Source organism: Microtus oregoni, unplaced genomic scaffold (assembly GCF_018167655.1).
Source record: "Microtus oregoni isolate MIOR12 unplaced genomic scaffold, Mior012 000055F_ref0000237, whole genome shotgun sequence".
NCBI lineage: Eukaryota > Metazoa > Chordata > Mammalia > Rodentia > Cricetidae > Microtus > Microtus oregoni.
In genome coordinates this window covers 10,921,324-10,940,720 of record NW_024543831.1, presented here as the reverse complement: position 1 = coordinate 10,940,720, position 19,397 = coordinate 10,921,324, and the positions used below count along the sequence as shown (strand labels likewise).

Genomic DNA, 19,397 nt, shown 5'->3' with positions numbered 1-19,397 from the left:
TTTTCTCTCTGCCTAAACAACCACCATGACAAAGAATAGATGTTCCGTATCCCCTCCATGTCGCTCTACCACAAGCTGTCAAGAAAATAGAAATTCACAGCCTCACTACCTATAATAAACTTTACCTTCAATGTTTCCTCACCTAACAGAGAATTGCATAGATATTCAAAAGAATCAGAAATCTTGAATTTTGAAATTAAAAAAAAGCGAAAAGCTCCTACTTCTGGCTAAATCTCGAGGTCCGGGGCGCCATCCCTGTGTTTGGAAAGCAGGGCGAGAGAATGGAGAGCTTGAGGCCTGCTTGGGCTGCACAGGAAGACTTCATGTCAGAATAAACAGGCCAGGTGTGGTGGTTCACTCCTGCTGGGGCAGGAGGATTGTTTTAAATTCAAGTCCAACCTGTGCTGCTTAGTGAGTTCCAGGCCAGGCTGGGCCACAGGATGAAATCTTGCATCAAACAAATAAGCATACAGCACTTCTGTTCTGACAGAACAAACAAGCTTTATCCTTCCTGTGAGGTAAAGAAGGCCCTCAGCATTAAAGGAAGTGACACTACACTGCGTCCTCAGTTATTTCAGTCTCCTGTCTTTGTTCATTACCTGCACAAAATGCTATAAATGTATAAATATTAATCTTACATTTAAAGTATTTAGAAAGACATCCCCCCAAATGCATAACATCTTTTGGAATAAGCTTCCAGAGAGGGAATGTGTATGTGTTAGTCCCCCTCAGGAATAATCTTCCAGTATTTTACATGTTCATATATGTAATTTTGCATGAGTTTTTCTTTATAGCTTTTCATCATTCTGAACTTAATGTCCACAGAATTCTCCCAAGAAAACTGGCTCAACCTTTCATAATATCTATGTTGTGGGACCATATAGATTGTTCTCCAAAGCCAACGAAGTTTTATTGTGACAGAAAACACAACATGGGGGAGGGGTACCACAATGTTCATGAAGATAGTATGTGATGGCAGAATTATTGAGACTATTTGGGTGTCCATTCCTAGAAAAAAAACAGCTGTGGTATTTTGCATTATTGAATACTGATTTTTTTTATTTATTTATTTAAGATTTCTGCCTCCTCCCCTCCACCGCCTCCCATATCTCCCTCTCCCCCAATCAAGTCCCCCTCCCTCATCAGCCCGAAGAGCAGTCCGGGTTCCCTGCCTTGTGGGAAGTCCAAGGACCTCCCACCTCCTTCCAGGTCTAGTAAGGTGAGCATCCAAACTGCCTAGGCTCCTACAAAGCCAGTATGTGCAGTAGGATCAAAACCCAGTGTCCTTGTTCTTGAGTTCTCAGTATTCCTCATTGTCTGCTATGTTCAGCGAGTCCGGTTTTATCCCAAGCTTTTTCAGACCCAGGCCAGCTGGCCTTGTTGAGTTCCCGATAGATCATCCCCAATGTCTCAGTATGTGGGTGCACCCCTAGCGGTCCTGAGTTCCTTGCTCGTGCTCTCTCTCCATCTGCTCCTGATTTGGACCTTGGGATTTCAGTCCGGTGCTCCAATGTGGGTCTCTGTCTGCTTTCATCGCCTGATGAAAGTTAATCTCCAGGAGGATGACTATATGTCTTTCTTTGGGTTCACCTTCTTATTTTGAATACTGATTATTAACTCTCTTCTCAAACTTCTCTTTTTCCTTTTTCCCAAATGGGTAACTATTTTCTTCCCAGGTATGAAATCTGTCTTCTCTCTAGGGTGGAGAGTTCTTCCCCAGTGGATTAGAAAGGAACCATTTCTTGCTATGTTGGCCATATCCTGCTTAAGCCTCTCCTCCAAGTCATTTACAAGAGTAAATGAATAGAAAACACCATATTGAGTGAGGTAACCCAGACTCAGAAAGACAAATATAATATGTACTCTCTCATAAGTGGCTTTTAAACATAAAGGAAAGAAAAACCAACCTACAGTTCACAATCCCAGAGAACCGAGACAACAAAGAGGCCCCTAAAAGAGACATACTTGGATCTAATCTACATGAGAAATAGAAAAAGATAAGATCTCTTGAGTAAATTGGGAGCATAGGAATCATGGGAGAAGGTAGAAGGGGAGGGGGGGAGAAAGGAAGAGAAGAGGAGGGGAAAAATATATATAGCTCAATAAAAACAATAAAAAATAAAGATAATATACAGAGAATATTCTTGATACAGATAATATACAGAGAAGGATATTTTTTGAAAACACAGTTTGTTCCCTTTTTTAAAAATAAAAGCTTAGAAAACCCTTGCCCGAATTCTAAGAGGTGCTGACCAAACTGACCAGCACAAGATAACTTGCCAAAAAAGACTGATGTTTATTATATATGTGTGGTACTTCTCAAATCCATACTCCTAGGCTAAGAGTCTTTCCTTAACTCAACATATATATTTAACTGACACCTCATTTTGAATGGACTATTTCAAACTCAATGTAATAAAGTTTATTCTCAAGAGAAAAAGAGCAAATGGAGAGCCCAGACAATGAGTCCTTCAAACCTGGCCATCCGGGGATCCAGGACTATCCTTGATGATATTTAGAGATATTAGCAGGCCCGTTGAGTCCCGTGCCACTTAAGCGTTGTACCCGCGGCTCCCCCGGTCTGGAAAACCATTCTACTACAAAGCAAAGCGATTTTTCTATTCACTTCTCAACTTTGCACAACTGAGCAAACTTAGACAAGACCCAAATCATTTTAAGTCCAGCGATTTCTTTTTTACTAAGAAAATTCATCGATGGATTATCTCCCAATTCTTAGTTCTCTAAGTCACAAAATTCAAACCTAGACTGGGAATACTCAGGCTAGACTGAAAATAAACAGATGGACCAAGGCATTCACTCCACCTACAGAATTATCCAGATGAGACATTCCTACTTGCTCATTGCTCAATCTCATCTTGCTAAAGAAAGAAGCCTAGGGTGGGGACATTCTTAGTCAAATAAATTCCTAAAGAGAATATTCAGTGAGTGATGGCACCAAGGAAGTATATCCCCTGTCCCAGAGAGACCCAAGCTCTGCATCACTAAGGGTGAGGCAGCACAGAGCCTGAGTGGATGACACAGGCAGGAGCCTCTAGTTCTTCCCCTTCCTCTTCAGCTCTCCTGCTGGGACTCTGGCACAGGTCCCCCTCTGGGGATTCTTTATGCATTGTTTGCTAATGATAGATCACATGATCTCAATCTCTTTGCTGTTGATTGCATGTTAATCTTCTGAGTAGACTTTTTCATGATGGTGAATTCATCCCAGGGTTAGTAGGAAGACCCATTAAAATGAACTGCAGTCTGAGGGAGGGACCAGCATTCCTATAGTTGGGAAACTGACTGCGGATCCACAACGTATCAGTCATCTGCTAAATTCCACAATAAAAGGATGAATGAGGCCTTACCCTGGAGGTGTTCACATTGTACAGTGTCAAGGTGATTGGCCATTGATCACCATGGATACCCGTATACACACCTGCTTCAGGAAGGCTGGTTCTCTGGCTCAGACAACAACAGGATCAGAGCGAAATATTGAAATCTTCCAGATAGCGAGAAGGTTCCAAGAGTCAGGTAATACATTTTGCAGAGTAACTATTGCCATAGATGCAAGGCATAGGTGGAGAGAGGTTTATGGATTAAGAGTTGAAAGAAGAGTCTAGAAGGTCTGGGAATCTAGGTTGACTCTGGCCCTTTGACAAGTGTGTCCTTAAATTAGATAACAGATATAGCAGTGTGGAGACCAGAGGCTCTGCCTCTCCCAGTACACACCTCCTACTCCTCACATGGTGATGGCAGCTTCTTTCCACAGTCTGAGATTAGAACAATTTTAGCCCGTGGAACCAAATGAAAGGAGCAAAAACCAAAGGTGCAAAAACAGACTAGCAGGGACCCCATACAGTCTGGACAGTCGTGGGTCATTATTAACACTTTTATCCACTGTTTTCAAGGGAGGAATCAGGTCTCTGTAGATTCATTTGATGGCTAATGCAACATCAAAAACAACTTAGCCTCTGTCCTTGGTGATGATTCCTATTTTAGGTATTTATTGCCTGTTTTTGTTGTTCTTATTGGACTCACTATGTAGACCAAGTTAGCCTCAAACTCAGAAAATCCACCTGCTTCTGCCTCCCAAGTGCTACCTCTATGCTGGCTTACCTGTCCTTTTCAGCAGATTGTGAGCTCTCTTTGGAGGAAACCCCTGTCTGCCTTTATTGCTATTTTCTTGGCACATAGTTTCGATGGCTGCACAAAACAATCGGTTTGATTGGTTTACCTTCTTCTACAGCAGTAGCTGACCATGTTAAGTACTGTGACAGTGGTGCTTGCCTAGGTGATCTCTGACAAAGGGACATTAACTAGCGTTGGAGACAAGTTTCAGAGAAGGTGGCATTGCTCACAGTGAGTAGGGCTTCATGAAGTGGAGTAGAAAGCAACGTATACCAGAGAGGACACAACACCACGGGCAAAAACAACGCTTCATGAGGAATGGTCAGTTTCAAAGGCCATCCTGTATCTCTGTGTTGTCCAGAAGCTCTTGCCTATGAAGAGTTCTTTATAAAACAGAAAATACAACTGAGAGAGAGGGAGTGGCAAGGGGGTGGGGTGTTTAGGAGTTAGGCCATTCCTGTTTCCCAAATAACTGCAAACCAGGATGTGTGTAATTCTTCCCATTATAATTAAGCCTGGGATAAGGTGTTGTTTCTGAAGCCCTGGTTGAAATACAGGTGTGGACCTGGGAAGGCTGAGCTCTCAGGCACACCTAATTAAAGAGCTGGTTCTTGGTCAACTTGACCTGACCTGTCCAAAAATCAGGAGAGGCAGAGCTTGCTTGGGAGACAGAGGACACAGGAAAGCAACTGATGGTTGGGTACCTGGATTGAGGGGAGGTTGACGATGAGCTAACAACAAACTTTGACTTCTGGGCAATCCTCTGCGGAGGAGTTGGAGGAACACACCTTGCCCTAGATTCTTCGGGAATCCCATTGACAGGTCTTCCAGGTTCACACAGTCCTAGACTCCTTTAGGGGTGGTCGACTCCTGGGCAATTAAACTGGGCCACTGCGGGCAACTCCGCAGTTTTAACCCTTTCCTCCCAGGTTCAGGCACGGGCCACGCTCTCATTCCTCCCCGCCGCGCCCGCGCCCCGGGGTTCCGGGACTGAGCATGCTCAGTAGCCGCCCGCGTCTAGCTCCCAGGGAAACCTCTGCACGCCCTCCCCAGCTGCTCTCGGTCGCCTCCTCGCCGCCGGCCGCCCAGGGTGCATCCCGGTTTGCAGGGCTCCACGCGACCCAGATTCCCGCCCCTCCCCCGCCCCTCCCGCGCCCGCAGCCAGTGCGGCAGCCGCGGCCGCCTCTGTCCAGCTTCCGCGAAGGGACCAGCCGCGGTGGTCACGGTCGCCAGTGCGTAGCCGGAGCGAAGACGGAGATGGAGACCACACTGGCGCTGTCCCGGAGCTGCTGAGCCCACCGCTGTCCCTGACCCGGTGAGTCACGACCCCAGAGGATTCGAGGGGCGAATGCCCTTGGAGAAGAGAGAGGCGGCTGCTGAGCTGCGTAGGGGACAGCAGAAACGCTCGGGGTTGGGGACAGTGAAGGGACATGGATGAAAGTGCGCACTACCTGGGTGCAGGAGCGCCGGGGTCACCCAAGACTATAAATCCTCTTTCTCATCCTGCGCTTGGAAATTAACACCCGCGGCGCTGCGGGTCAGCGCTGGAAGCTGTTTGGGTCCCAGGGGCGCAGGTCGCCTAGCGACTGAACGCCACTGCAGGTGCCTAGGGAGGGATCCGAAGCCGGGGACAAAGGGCGGTCTGACTAGGACGAGTGGAGGGTCCTGACCCACGGGGAGCCCTCGGCCCTGCGGGTCAGGCCCCAGGGCGGTGCCAGGCGGTAGAGTGGCAGAGCTGTAGACCGGAGGTCTCGGAGTCTCCACCCCGAGCCAGGTCTGCGGGGCTGCGCCTCCTCCCACTGTGGGAAACTCCACTCTTGGAGCATCTCCGGGGCAGGTGCAGTTGAACAGGCAGGCGGAGAACAACAGCCCCGAGAGCTGTTAAAGACAGAACAGTATAGCAAGGCATGCTGTTTTTCCAAGTGCCTTTATTTCCAAGTGTGGGCACCGACTACTCCCCCTCTTGGTGTGTCTGCTCAACCTCTAAGTGGCGAGTCCGGTAACACACCTTATGAATATTTCAGAAACGACCTCACAGACTCGCTTCAGATCAAGTTTAATGAATATGTGTGGGAGCCTTTCTGCCCCACACAGACAGATGGAAGCCTCAGCCACTGCTTGGAGCTTTCCAAATTTCATGTCTTTCTCCCCACAAACCGAGAAAAAGACGTCACAAATCCCCGCGAGCTTTAGATTGGTGTCATAAATTGAGGCTGTCATTTGGAGAGGCTGATTTTAGGCAGGCTTTCGGTCTTTGTTCTGCATCTCAGCAACGTGAGTGTGCGTGTTGTGTCGGTCGCTCGACAACCGTCCTTAACTGGTATTACCAATATGGTGGAAAGCAGGTAGCATGCCTCCATTGGGATAAACGTCATAATACCTTGTTGTCTTTGATACCACGGGGTAAGAGCAGTCTTATTCATTCTCTCCCTAGAAGTTTCCTTTTGAGGTCAGTCTAGTTGAAATTTTGCCAAAGGCACACATTCTCCTTATTCCTCACTATTGTGAGATATTTCTTCTTGACCTCTCTCTTATGGGAAAAGGGATGCTTTCTCTGTAAGACAACGCCGTCAAGAACAGCAACATGTTTTATTGCAGGGAACCTCCTGGCTTGAAGCAGACTTACACTTTGAGCTGTAACTGTCATGTTACCATCACAATTAACCAGTAAACCAGCAAGCTGACATACTACATACACACTAGCCTACAAAGTCAGCCCTCTCCCGGTCTGTGAGAGACAGGTAGGTAATCTGACCCATCTCTAAGGAATTCTGATGTTGACCAAAAGCTCAAGATTCCCTGTGAAGAATAACGAGGCGATAATCTTGCAAGTCGGCTCATACAAGGAAGAGGCTGGGGTGCTTCTGTTTACAGATGTTTCATATTTAGGAAAGGGTCTCTCTAGAAGACTACCGCAGTTACATCACGGGCGGGCTCCTTCTCTGCCTGCCTGGCTGCTTCTCCCAGCCTGAGGACAGTGAGTGCTGCTGTGCTAGGCTAACGAGGAAAAACAGCACTGGGGTGAAATTTTGCTCATTTTCTCTATTGTGTCCTGAGGATTCCACTGAAAATTCCCGAATGTTAGCTTCTGAGAGATTTTTGAAGCCAACATTGGAGTGTCTTCTGTGCTAAAAATTGTTGATGGCGTGTTATAAGGGAATTCTAAGGAATTAACAAAATCAGGGAAATATTATGTAACAAGGAGCATTTCCTAAAGCATGTCACCAAATCACTCAGGACGAGCCCCAGCTGCATTCACAGATGTAAAACCTGGCTAGTTGGGAAGTTTGCAGAGCTCCCACACAGACTTCCAGGTGTGTCAAGGAAGCAGACCCCAAGTCCTCCAAGAACGCTTTGAAACATTTTTTAGGATTTGGCAAAAGAAATTCAGGCTGCCTCCCTAAATGTGAATTTAAACAGCAAATACTGTTTTAATTTAAATATGTCACACATGATATTTGGAATTATACTTTAAACATTATTAGTTGTTTCTCTGAAATTTACTTTGGACTGGGCAGGCATTTTTTCCCCTGGCAACCCCATAATGGAAAGGTATTTTTCCTCCTTTTTTGGGTCTCCTACAGGTTAATAAAACAAAATGGAACAGAAGTCATATGCCGCTCTGCGGACAATCTGGGGCAAGCTCAGCTCTTGAGTTATTGAGAATAGCTCATGCCTGAAAGTGAGTATTCTCGGTTCTGCACATCTTTCCCGAATGCTTCTACTTGTTAGGCTTTGTGAGAGTTGTCAAGAATCTGAAGATGAGAAGAAGCAGGGGCCGGAGATGTAGCAAGCCCCACATCAGCCAGTTGAGGACTTGCTTTGTCAGAAGTGCGAGGTGTATATTTGTCAGGGGTGTGTACTGTAAAAGCCTGGAGGAAGACACAATTCTGCTAGATAGCTCCATCAAGGAATGAAACAGTCAGCTACCCGGCAGTGCTGACAGGGCTGGCCTCAGGTATGAGAATGAATTCTAATCACGGGAGAAGAGGAGCAAAGAAAGTGACATGGGAACAGAATGAAGCCAGCAGTTTCAGAATTTTTATCTGGTAGCCTCTGTTAAAAACACAGAACAGTCCTGTCCTGAATACAGTGTTTCAAAGCACTCCTCCTCATCTTTCAACTTTTACGTTGTTTCCTCCCCCACAAGAGACTTGTAAATAGTTTCCGATGGCAATGAAGAAGGAGCAGAAATGAGGCAAGGGTAGGGATTGGCAAATGGCAGTTAGGCAAAGGTATCTGTGCATTTAATTAAAAAGCTTTTAATTTTTCGAAATGTGTGTGGGTATTTTGCCTGCATATATGTCTGTGCACCACATGTGTACTTGGTGCCCTTGGAGGCCAGAAGAAGGCAACTGACCCTCTGGACCTAGAATTACAGACGATTGTTAGCTGTTATGTGGGTGCTGGGAAATAAACCTGGGTCCCCTGGAACCTCTTAACCTCTTCTTCAGTGAGCCATCTCTCCGGCCCCTCTCAGTGCATTTTACGAAGCAGGTCACCTGCCTTTGACTAGCATTATTGTGTTCTTTCATTGTTCCACGGCCATCCTGGTCTCTTTAGATAAAAAAGCCACTACACAGTATCGAAATGCATTGCTTCTTTAAATTTTACTTTGATATAAATGGAGACATTTAAATGTATCATATGAGATGCCGATCGATATTCAGTTTCTTTGGGTACACTTTCTTGAAATAAGATAAGCATATGTTTAGGTTTTAACAAATCTGTTGCTCCAAGTGGGAAAAGACATTAAATTGCTATCATTTTCTGTTTCCGTGAGTTGTCTTGAAGGAAGCACATGCTGGGGATGGAGAGAAAGTATATCTTACAGAAATAGCACTGTGCGAAAATGACCATATGCTTGTAGTATCAGAGAGTACCTACTTAGTGTTCTAAGGGAAATTAATTCCAAGGCAACACCGCAGCAAACACAGCTGTGTCTGTAAAGACACTGGACGTCCTAGCTCTGAGGGTCAGGGTAGGGCGTGGCATGGGAGCTGGAGGTTAAACCCAGGCCGTTCATGGAGAGACTGGTCGCTTGTTTTCTCATGATTCTAACTGGCAAAACTGCAGTGCTGATCTAGAATGTCGATCTAGATTACCCTTCTGTCAAGAAACCTGTCTTCACAATCATCCTTCAGAACAGCCTAAAATGTCGAATTATGCATATGTGTGGCTAATTCTCACTTTAGTTTTTTTTCCTTAAAAAAAATAAAGGTGCTGGGGAGTGTACCTAGGTTTTTATGGATGCCAGGCAAGCACTCTAGTACTGAGCTCTATTACATCCCTGAAAAAAATTAATTTGAGAGTCTCACTAAGTTATTCAGTGTGGCCTTGAACTTTCTCTGTATTCAAGGAAGGTTCTGTACCCACCTGCCTCAGCTTCTTGAGTAACTGGGATTAACAGGCCTGACCCATAAGACCCAGCTCATATTCTACCACAAATTCTCAAAATCCTAAAAATTACCCTAGTCTTATCAAATAAACGACCATCATCTAAGATAGAGCAGAAAACAGTTTGATTCAAGAACTTACAGTGGTCCTTTTTGCAAAAGGTCAAACATCTTCCTGCCTCATAATTCTGAGTTTATATGAGAGAAAAAAACTGTGGCCAAGGGACATACCGACATTATTAAAGTTCAAGGCAATTAGAGGCTAGGTCTTGTTTTCAGCAAGGTTTCCCGTGGACGCACACAGCTTATTACAGGAAGCGTCACTGCAGTGGTCCCCAGTGACGACTTATGTGAGCTATCACCCAGAGAGCCTCAGCTGATGCCAGATGCTCATTCACCGTCTGAGTCCTTAGTAAACATCCTGAAATCAAACACTCTGCATACAGAGTGTTTTCGTATCCCGTGAGCATGTAACCTTCCAGCCCCCTTGTGCTGACCGTGGGAAAATAGCATCGTGTCTTACTCCAGTTTATGTGCTGTAAAATGGAAGACATGAAGTAAAAAATCTAACGATATGATGCTAACCCTGATGTCTGTATCTATAAAATGAACGTTGAGGCCTTGCTGTGGTTTCAATAGGTGAACAGTTTTGATCCCAAAGAAACTGGAAACTTATGTAAAGAGAGTATACTCTAAACGATGCTTCCCATGCTATTGAAATGATTACACATTGGAATTTTTACATTTTTGAGGTGAAGCAATTTGGTTGTTGCATAAGTAGAATTTATTAAGCTACTTTAATAGGTCAGCCTCAGCTGGAGATAGTGGTATACATACCTTTAGCCCCAGCATTTGGGAAAAGGAGGAGGCAGGCAGATCTCCAATCGTTCAAGGCCAGCCTAGTATACATAATGAGTTTCTGGCCAGGTAAGGACTCTATCTCCCCACCCCACACACACACCAAAAAAAAAAAAAAAAAAAAGAAAGAAAAGAAAAAGTTTTAGACAAAACCCCCCAAAACAAAGATCAGTCCCTGCAGTGGAGATGTCTGAGACAGTAAAGACACCTTCAAACCTGATGACCCAACTTCCACCCTGGGCCCCACATAATGGAAAAAGAGAACAGACTCCAGCAGGTTGTCCTCTGCTCTCTGCATACACTGTGGGGCATGCCTGTGCACACTCAGATACACACACACACACACACACACACACACACACACACACACACACACCACAAACTAAAGAAATAATATGTGTAATTTTAAAGACCAGTCACAAGTGAGCTGATGAACAGCACAGATTCAGAGTTTCTCACATCCCTTTGCACTGGGGTTTCCATTTTAATTATTAGGCTGAATTTATTAATTAAAAGCCAGACGTAAGAGCTTATTTAAGCCATTGTAACTCTCCTTCCTATTTTCCCTTGTGCAACTCGGTGGTGAAAAGCTGACTTTAAAACAATATGTGTGTCTGTGTATGTGTGTGAACGCCAGCATCCTCAGAGACCAGGAGAGGACATCGGATCTCCTGGAGCCAGAGTTAGCCAGCTGGTGGTGGCGTACACCTTTAATCCCAGCACTCGAAAGGCAGAGGCAGGTGGATCTCTGTGAGTTCGAGGGCTCCAAAGTGAATTCCAGGACAGAATCCAAAGCTACAGAGAAACCCTGTCTCAGAAACAAACAAACCAGCTGTTGTGTGGCCCCCGACATGGGTCTGAGAATTGAACTATGGTCCTCGGGTAGAGCAGTATGTGCTGTTGGCCACTGTGCCATGTCTCCAGCCCTGGCCAAAGGTTTTGACGGTTTTTCACTCATGATGAAGCTAATCATTTCTTTATCTCATAGATTTTTTTATTTTTTGTTTTGTTTTAGTTTAACAGATATCTTCATGACATGAATTCTGTTCCCTACATCTTTTTTTCTCCCCCAGGTGGCATTGGAAATATGTGAAATGCAAATCAGTCACTGGAGAGCATTTATTGTGTAAATACATTTCCTCTTTCTTCTTTTAAATGAAGCAGAGAGATATTCTATTCAAAAGCTGAAAGACAATTTTTCTAAAAGTTGTGTAGTGTAGTAGACCCTTTACTTTTTTTGTTTTGCTTTTTTTTGTTTGTTTGTTTGTTCTGTTTTTGAGACAGGGTCTCTCTCTCTCTCTCTCTCTCTCTCTCTCTCTCTCTCTCTCTACTATGGAGCTCTGGCTGTCCTGGAACTGGCTCTGTAGACCAGGCTGGCCTCAAACTCACACAGTTCCACCTACCTCTGTCTCCTGAGTGCTGGAATTAAAGGCATGCACCACCATGCCCAGCTTTGACCCCTATATTTTTTAATAGAATATTTTCATTTATTCTTTGAGAATTTCACACAAGCATTCAATAGATTTTGAAAACCCACCTTTTCTCCTTTCCTCCATCTATGACCAAACCCCATCACATCCTCTCCAGAGTTCTCTCTCGTTCTCTTCCTTCCTTTCTTCTTTTCTTTTGTCTGTCTGTCTTTCTTTTTAATGATCCACTGAATCAAATTAGTGCTACCCATTTGCACATGGGTATGGGGCCACCCACTGGATCACGGACAGCCTGTCAGTGGCCAAACTCCCAAAAGATTCTCTCTCCTCTGGTCGTCGTTGACTGCCAATGGCTCCTTTTGCTAGCGAGGAGGCCCTCTGAGTCCTGCCACATCATCCTGGAATTTTGACTGTCTTGATCTGGTGTAGATCATGAGCTGTGAGTTCAGAAGCACAGTGATGATGTCATGTTTACAAGACATCATTTGACAACACTCTTCCCCATCCTCCAGCGATTACATTCTTTGTGCTCCCCCTTCCACAATATTTCCTGAGTCTTGGGAGGGGAGCAGTTGATATAGCTGTCTGATGAGGCCTGGGCATCCATAATTACTTATTCTCAGCACTTGAACCAGTTTTGAGTCTCTCTGTCAACTGCTGCCCATCACGAAAGGAAGCTCCTCTAGTCATGATTGAGAGCAGCACTAATCTATGGGCATAACACAAATATTTAGAACGCAGTTGGACAACATGACCACTTAGCAATACAACAGTGATGGATGGGTTCCTCCTGTGGCTTACGACTCTCTCGGAGACAGGCTTACTGTACTAGGCATGGATTCCCTCAGTGAGCAGGCCTAAGATCCTGTTAGAATGTCGCTGGTCACCTCCAGAACAGTCACACCACTAGGGGCCAGCAGCGTATCTTGCCTGGCAGGTCAGTTCTGTCCTATTGCAGGATCCAGTCCTAGTAGGACTAGCATCTTCTCTCTTCCTGTGGCTTTCGTAACACCTTCAAGCACGACCACAGCTGGCCACGGAAGAAATCAACTGGTCAGCTCCAGATTGATTTCTCTTGATCCTGCAGCTAAAGTGGGACACTTTGGTCTGAGTTTTAAAGTGTCTTTAACCTAAAGATCCATTAAAATTAGCTTTTAAAAAATGTAAGTAATTCCTTTTAGTTATGAAGCTTAATCATAGGCTCTCTTAAAATAGTAAACACTTATTAAAACTGTTAATTGGGATGTCTATTGCATGCATCATTAGTGATGATTTTAAAAGCCTTTATTAAAATGCCTAACATGAATGCTTTCATATTCTATCCTGTGTCTAATGTGTACATGGCCCAATATGTGAGCCCAATAAATACAGATCAGGATTTAACGATACAGATAATTTTGTCTTAGCTGTCATTCTGAACTGTACCAGATAGTTCCTCCACTATTCCTTTGAATGATAGTTCATATATAAATACATATAATAGATTCATAAAAATACGTATACATATAGAATCCTTCTGGAACACATCCTATCAATTATCTGAGAATGTGATAGAGAATTGAAATCTGAGACATGGTCTCATGTTGACCAACTATGTTGAGAGAATGTGGAAGAATAGACGGTGGGTTTTGCTGGTTTACTTTAGAATTTCTTATTGGCCATAATATTTTTACAACTTTATCAATGATCAAAATCTACATAGGTCATCATAAACATCTCAAAAAGTAGAGAATTTGTATAATAATAATAATTCAATTTGATATCCTTTGGTCCAGAAAAAAATCAAGAGTAAGATTATATTTTTAAAGGGTTGGCTATGAGATTCATTTAGGATCTAAAATCAGTTTCAAGACCAGAGTGTGGAAGTACCAGCTTTTCTACTGTTGGCTTATGGAAACAGTGTTCTCACTTGAATATGAACAATAGAACTTTTGGTTGGATTCATCAATGTTTTAAGCTCAAACCAAAAAGGGTCAAGAAACCAAATATACAGCATAGTATCTATAGAGTGACACCCTTGGGACCGCCTGTGGGAGGTGCAAGAAGAAAGAATGATTTCTCTGAATAGGATGTTGGCTCAGATGACCTGAAGATCACCACCTAAATTTGACTGTGGACTTTAAATTGAGTCCCTGGGTGTTTACACATGAATCTGCCATTGACTAACTCAACTTAATAAACTATATGTAACAGATAACTATTTTACCTCTGTCCTTTGTTTTAAAATGAATATATAACATCATTATTTTATACTTAATATTCCCTAGGCAACTAAAAATCACAAATTAATCAATTAAAAGTTAAGTATACCTCTTCAGTGACTACTACTGGGTTATTTCCAGAATATCCTTTAATTATGTAAGCTCATATCTGAAACTGTTCTTTCTGAATAATGATGCTTTTCAGCAGCCCTAAACCTAGGCATGTGTCTTAAGTTGTGCATCTAACTGAGTGTGATAATGGGTGTGTAGTCCCTGGCATCCCTCTGCGTCATGTTTTGGCTTTCAAAGACATTTGTTTATACCATAGAATGGTCATTTGCTATTCGTTTTAAACATGGCCTTCAAAATTCCTGTCCTGTATTGGTGACTATATTCAGTGTTATACAGAGAAACAGAGCCAACAGGAGATAGGCACATTTGTGCACACGCATCCATGTAGGGTGTGTGTGTGTGTGTGTGTGTGCATAAAGAGATTGATTACAAATGATGGGCTCTCTTGGTTGTGTCCATAATCTGTTGTCTGCAAACCAGAGACCCAGAAAAGCTGTTGAGATTCTACACAAGAGCAAGAAGACACCAGATCTCAGACATCATCTGAGAAACTACTTCCTCTTTCCTCCACCCTTGTTCCATTCAGGCCCACTGCAGCTGGATACTGTTGACCCGTACTGGGGTTGTTGAGTCTAGGGATCCAAACACTGATCTTATCCAGAAACTACATTCAGACATACCCAGAGATAATGTAACTGGGACTCTTTGGAGCAGTTGAAGTTGACATGTAAAATTCGCCATCACGAGGCCCCCACTACATTACAAAACAGGTCCACTTCCTACAACAGGTGTTGAAAGTGCCAGGTGTTTCTTTTTCACACACCTTTGAGGCTGAGACCTCTTTCTGGCATCCAAATTCCATTTCAGGGATTCCAGCCATTAAAGCCCCTCTACCAATGCCAGACAGTGAGGAAGCAGTACCAGCCAGTGCCTGGAGCTGGCACTGTGTCTGGAGCTGGCAGTAGAGGTTTCTTTCCTAGGCTGCATCTATATCACATGTTAAGGAAGCATTGGGAGGGGGTGTTATTTAATGTCCAGACAGAATTTCCTTGTCCACCTGGACATCTGGGGATTATTTTCATGACAAATGCATTTTCTGCTTAAATAGAAGAAAGGATTTATTTGGTTTGGGATTTGGGGTTTGGTTTTTGAGACAGTAGCGCAGACTGGTCTTAGATTCTTGGAGATCTTCCTGCCTTAGCCTCTTCAATGTTGGGGTTTTGGGTATGATCCACCGTGGCCTGCTAATTTCTGTTTGTGCAATAGTGAGCTCTGATTAGCACAGGACTGATCTTATGCTATTGGAGGGGCATTCATCAGTCTCTAGGACCCACCGAGTGAACGGCAAAGGTGGGGAGATAGTTATTCAATCTCTTAGTGTTAGTGAGACAAGTCACCTTGTGTGGCCTGAGCTAGTGATCTGGGGATAAGTAAGGAGAGGCAGGGAGTCCAGTGGCAAACTTATGTGGCGACGTATGAATCTATGAGCATAGTGATTTCAAAGATTGCTTTAGGGTGGAAATGGGAGGTGGTTATAAGAAAGAATGCTTGTCAGAAGAATAAATATTATGTTTCAACTATTTCAAGAAGCAACATTTTTTTCTTTTTTAATATATAAAGTTTTGGTCTCTAGAGTGTATCATGCCTTAATCACCAGTCTGTTCCTGCTCACCCCATCCGTAGTTCCCTGAATCTATGATGTTTTTGATATAAACTATCATATTCTGAGTAAAAAGCTTGTAAAAAAAAAAAGTCCTTAAAGTGCTTGCCACACACCCATGAGGACCCGAGCCTGTATCCCCATATAAAAAGCCAGGTGCAGCAGCATGTGCCTATAGTCCCAGAGCCAGGAGATAAAAGAAGAGGGTTCTGGGTCCAATCTTGACAAATCAGTGAGATCTAAGTTCACAGTGAGAGACCCTAATGCAAGAAATAAGGCAACAAGCAATAGAGGAAGCCTCTGATTTCCATGGCCACCTGCACTCATGCACACACACCCGTCCACACACATGCACACATGCCCATCTATACACACATGCCCATCCATACACACATGCCCATCCACACACACAGACCCATTCGCATGCATGCACACACACTCACCCATACACACACACATACCCATCCACACACACACACAAACATACCCATCTCATACACACCCATACCCATCCACACACACACACACACACAAACATACCCATCCCATACACACCCATACCCATACACACACACATGCCCATACACACACACAGACCCATTCGCATGCATGCACACACACTCACCCATACACACACGCACACAAACATACCCATCCCATACACACCCACACCACACCCATACCCATACACACACACACATATCCATCCACACCCCCACCCCTACGCAATGCCCATCCATACACACACACACATCCACACACACACACACACACCTACACATACCCATACACACACCATACACACAACTAGAAATAAGATACGAAAATAAGTACATAAAATAAATGGTTTCTTTACACCAGAGTGATACTCTTAAGACTTGGTACTCCAGTCCCTAGGACCCAAACCTTCCTCACTGCAAATCTGTGTTTCTGAGGAAAGCACATTTGACTTTTAGTGTGGAAACTGTCCCCACATTTCTATTGCCTTTTACAATGGCTTTTATTTAGAATTATAATTTTCACAACTAAAATATTGAGAACACTTTGTGTCAAAGGGACTATAACTTTTTCAAGTTCCCGTAGTCTCTTAAAGGTCAGAGACATATCTCATCAACTGTGCTCGCCAACCGTGTGCTGCCTGGAAAAGCAGAAAACCGTGTGCTTTTGAAGCAGGCCATGAGTAAATTTATGGGCAGCCTTGACTTCTGCAGCGAGCATGGGCTGCTGTCGCTCTAAATCACGAAATAACCCTAGACGAGTGCCCATGCCTGAGGAAGGGAAGGCGCTTCCGTGCTGCCGTGTCAGGGCATGTCAGCAGGTCAGGTTTAAAGACGATTGCTGAGGAAGGAGGAAAGAACAGCCCTGGACCGTGGCCTCGGGAGATGGGGAGATGGGTATCCGTGACATGCCCCTCTCGTGGGGTAGGCTGGGCGGCGTGTGGGGACAGGAGCTGTGCGGTTTCAAAGACTTCTTCATCCATTTTCATTCGGGGTGGTAATTTTTCATATCTAGTTTTCTGTCATCGTGTGAAAGCCAAATTACATGTTTCCATACTTTAGATGCTCACAGCCATACGTTTCTTTCTTTTCTTCCTTTTCACCCCATGCCATCCCATCTCTCCATCACCTTACTGGTTCCTTCCATTTTTTGTCGTTTTTATTCAGTTTGTTATTTTATTGCTTCATATTCTTTTAAAATCACAAGGCTCTCATTCTTTACATAGATTTGTTACTTTTTAGGACTTGCTTAAATATGAAGCAGGCTGAAAATACAGACATTATCTGAATCTGCTAATTGTCTAGTTAGGATTTCCTATTGTTGTGAAGAGACAGCATGACCACGGAAACTCTTTTTCTTTTTTTCTTAGTTTTGGTTTTTCAAGACAGGGTTTCTCTGTGTAGCCCTAGTTTTCCAGGAAATCACTCTGTAGACCAGGCTGGCCTCAAACTCACAGAGATCCTCTGGCCTTTGCCTCCCGAGTGCTGGGATTAAAGGCATGTACTGCCACCGCCCGGCCTGACCACAGCAACTCTTATAAAGAAAACATTTAATTGAGGTGGCAGCTTACAGTTTCAGAGGTTCAGTCCATTATCACCATGATAGAGATTATGGCAGCATGCAGGCAGACGTGGTGCTGGAGCTAAGAGCATTTGGTTGTTGTCCCAGGCAGATGTGTTCCTTGCTGGCATGCTCATTTTTGATAAGGCCTTTGTTCTGTTTTATTGGAAATCATCCCCAGACAGGCATGCATGCAAAGCATAATAAAGAATTAATGTAAACTGCATCAGCCTCAGGTATCTGGTAGTGGAAACATTTTCTAAAGTGTTCATGTTTTCCCTCCAGTTTGCATTTTTCACCAAAATATGACATCACTGAGGAAGGGGTGGGTCAAAATGAAACATATCTATTTCCTATTTCTTCTTGTTGTTCTTCTTTTTCTTTCTCCTCCTCCTTCTCTTCCTCCTCCTCTTCCTCTTCCTCCTCCTCCTCCTCCTCCTCCTCCTCCTCCTCCTCCCTTTCCTCCTCCTCCTCCTCCTCCTCTTCTTCTCCTTTTTTTTGGTTTTTTTTTGTTGTTGTTGTTTGAGACAGGGTTTCTTTGTAGCTTTGGAGCCTGTCCTGGAACTCACTCTGTAGACCAGGCTGTCCTTGAACTCACAGATCCTCCTGTCTTTGCCTCCCCAGTGCTGGGATTAAAGGCATGTGCCACCACCACCTGGCCAACTGTTTCTTTTTTTAATATTTATTTTATATTTTCTTTGTGTGTGTGGGGGGGGATTTTACTTGCATGTATATCCGTGTACCACATTTGTGAGGTGTCTATGGACGTTAAAAGAGGGTGTTGGATCCCCTGGAGCTGGCACTAGAGAAGGTTGTGAGGCATGTGGGTGCTGGGAGTCAAACCCTGGTCCTCTGGAAGAGCAGCCAATGCTCTTAACCACCGAGCCATCTCTGTAGGAACACTTCTATCTATTTCTAGTAGATTTTGAAATCCCTACCTGACTGAGGTATGTCTTCTCAATTCTTGTTTCATTACATTCTAGAAGGGCCATAATCATCATTAGATAAGACCAGAAGTGTCTGGAAGGTGATCTTCTAGGTAGCTCCCCAAGGATGCCATGAAGCTTTGGGTACAGGCTCAAACCCACAACTTGATGGCTTGCTTCATGGCTTTGCCCTTTAAGGTGATTTAAATGGAGTTTTCATTCTTTTTTCCAAGTCTATCTAGAATTTTGTCCCAGTGGCTTCTAGAGGCAGCACAGAAGCACGCTGGGTGCCACTGCCTCCTGAAACTCAACTCTGCCGTGTGCTAACTAACCATAGACTCTCCTTGGAAGATCCCTTAACCTCTTTAGCTCGATTTCCCCTGCTGCAAAGTGGAGACAATAGTTAAGATTCACTTCATGAAGTGGCTAGGATTGAGTTTATAAACAAAACCCATTGGTTGTTGCCCAACTCTTAGCAACTTGTGTTTAAATATTAACTGTTATTAATTCCACAAAACCTTAAACTGAGATTTAATTCTTCAGGTTGAATCTTAATATTATTTATTTATTTTGTTTTTTTTGAGTCAGGGTTTCTCTGTTAAACCTGACTGTCCTGGAACTCACTCTGTAGACCAGGCTGTCTTTGAACTCACAGAGATCCACCTGCC

At 44.0% G+C, this 19,397-nt stretch overlaps 1 protein-coding gene across 2 annotated transcripts in view; it reads left to right on the top strand.

The window, feature by feature from the left end:
* The first annotated feature begins 5,147 nt into the window (after positions 1-5,147).
* The window catches only part of Elmod1 (ELMO domain containing 1), a 56,666-nt gene continuing 42,416 nt past the window's right edge, over positions 5,148-19,397 (top strand). Inside the window, exons 1-2 of one of the 2 annotated variants that reach the window (XM_041638727.1) lie at positions 5,148-5,443; positions 7,713-7,810. The gene's annotated coding sequence lies outside the window, so the exon portion shown is untranslated. The remainder of the gene's footprint in view (positions 5,444-7,712; positions 7,811-19,397) is intronic. The other variant, XM_041638726.1, reaches the window with a different exon arrangement.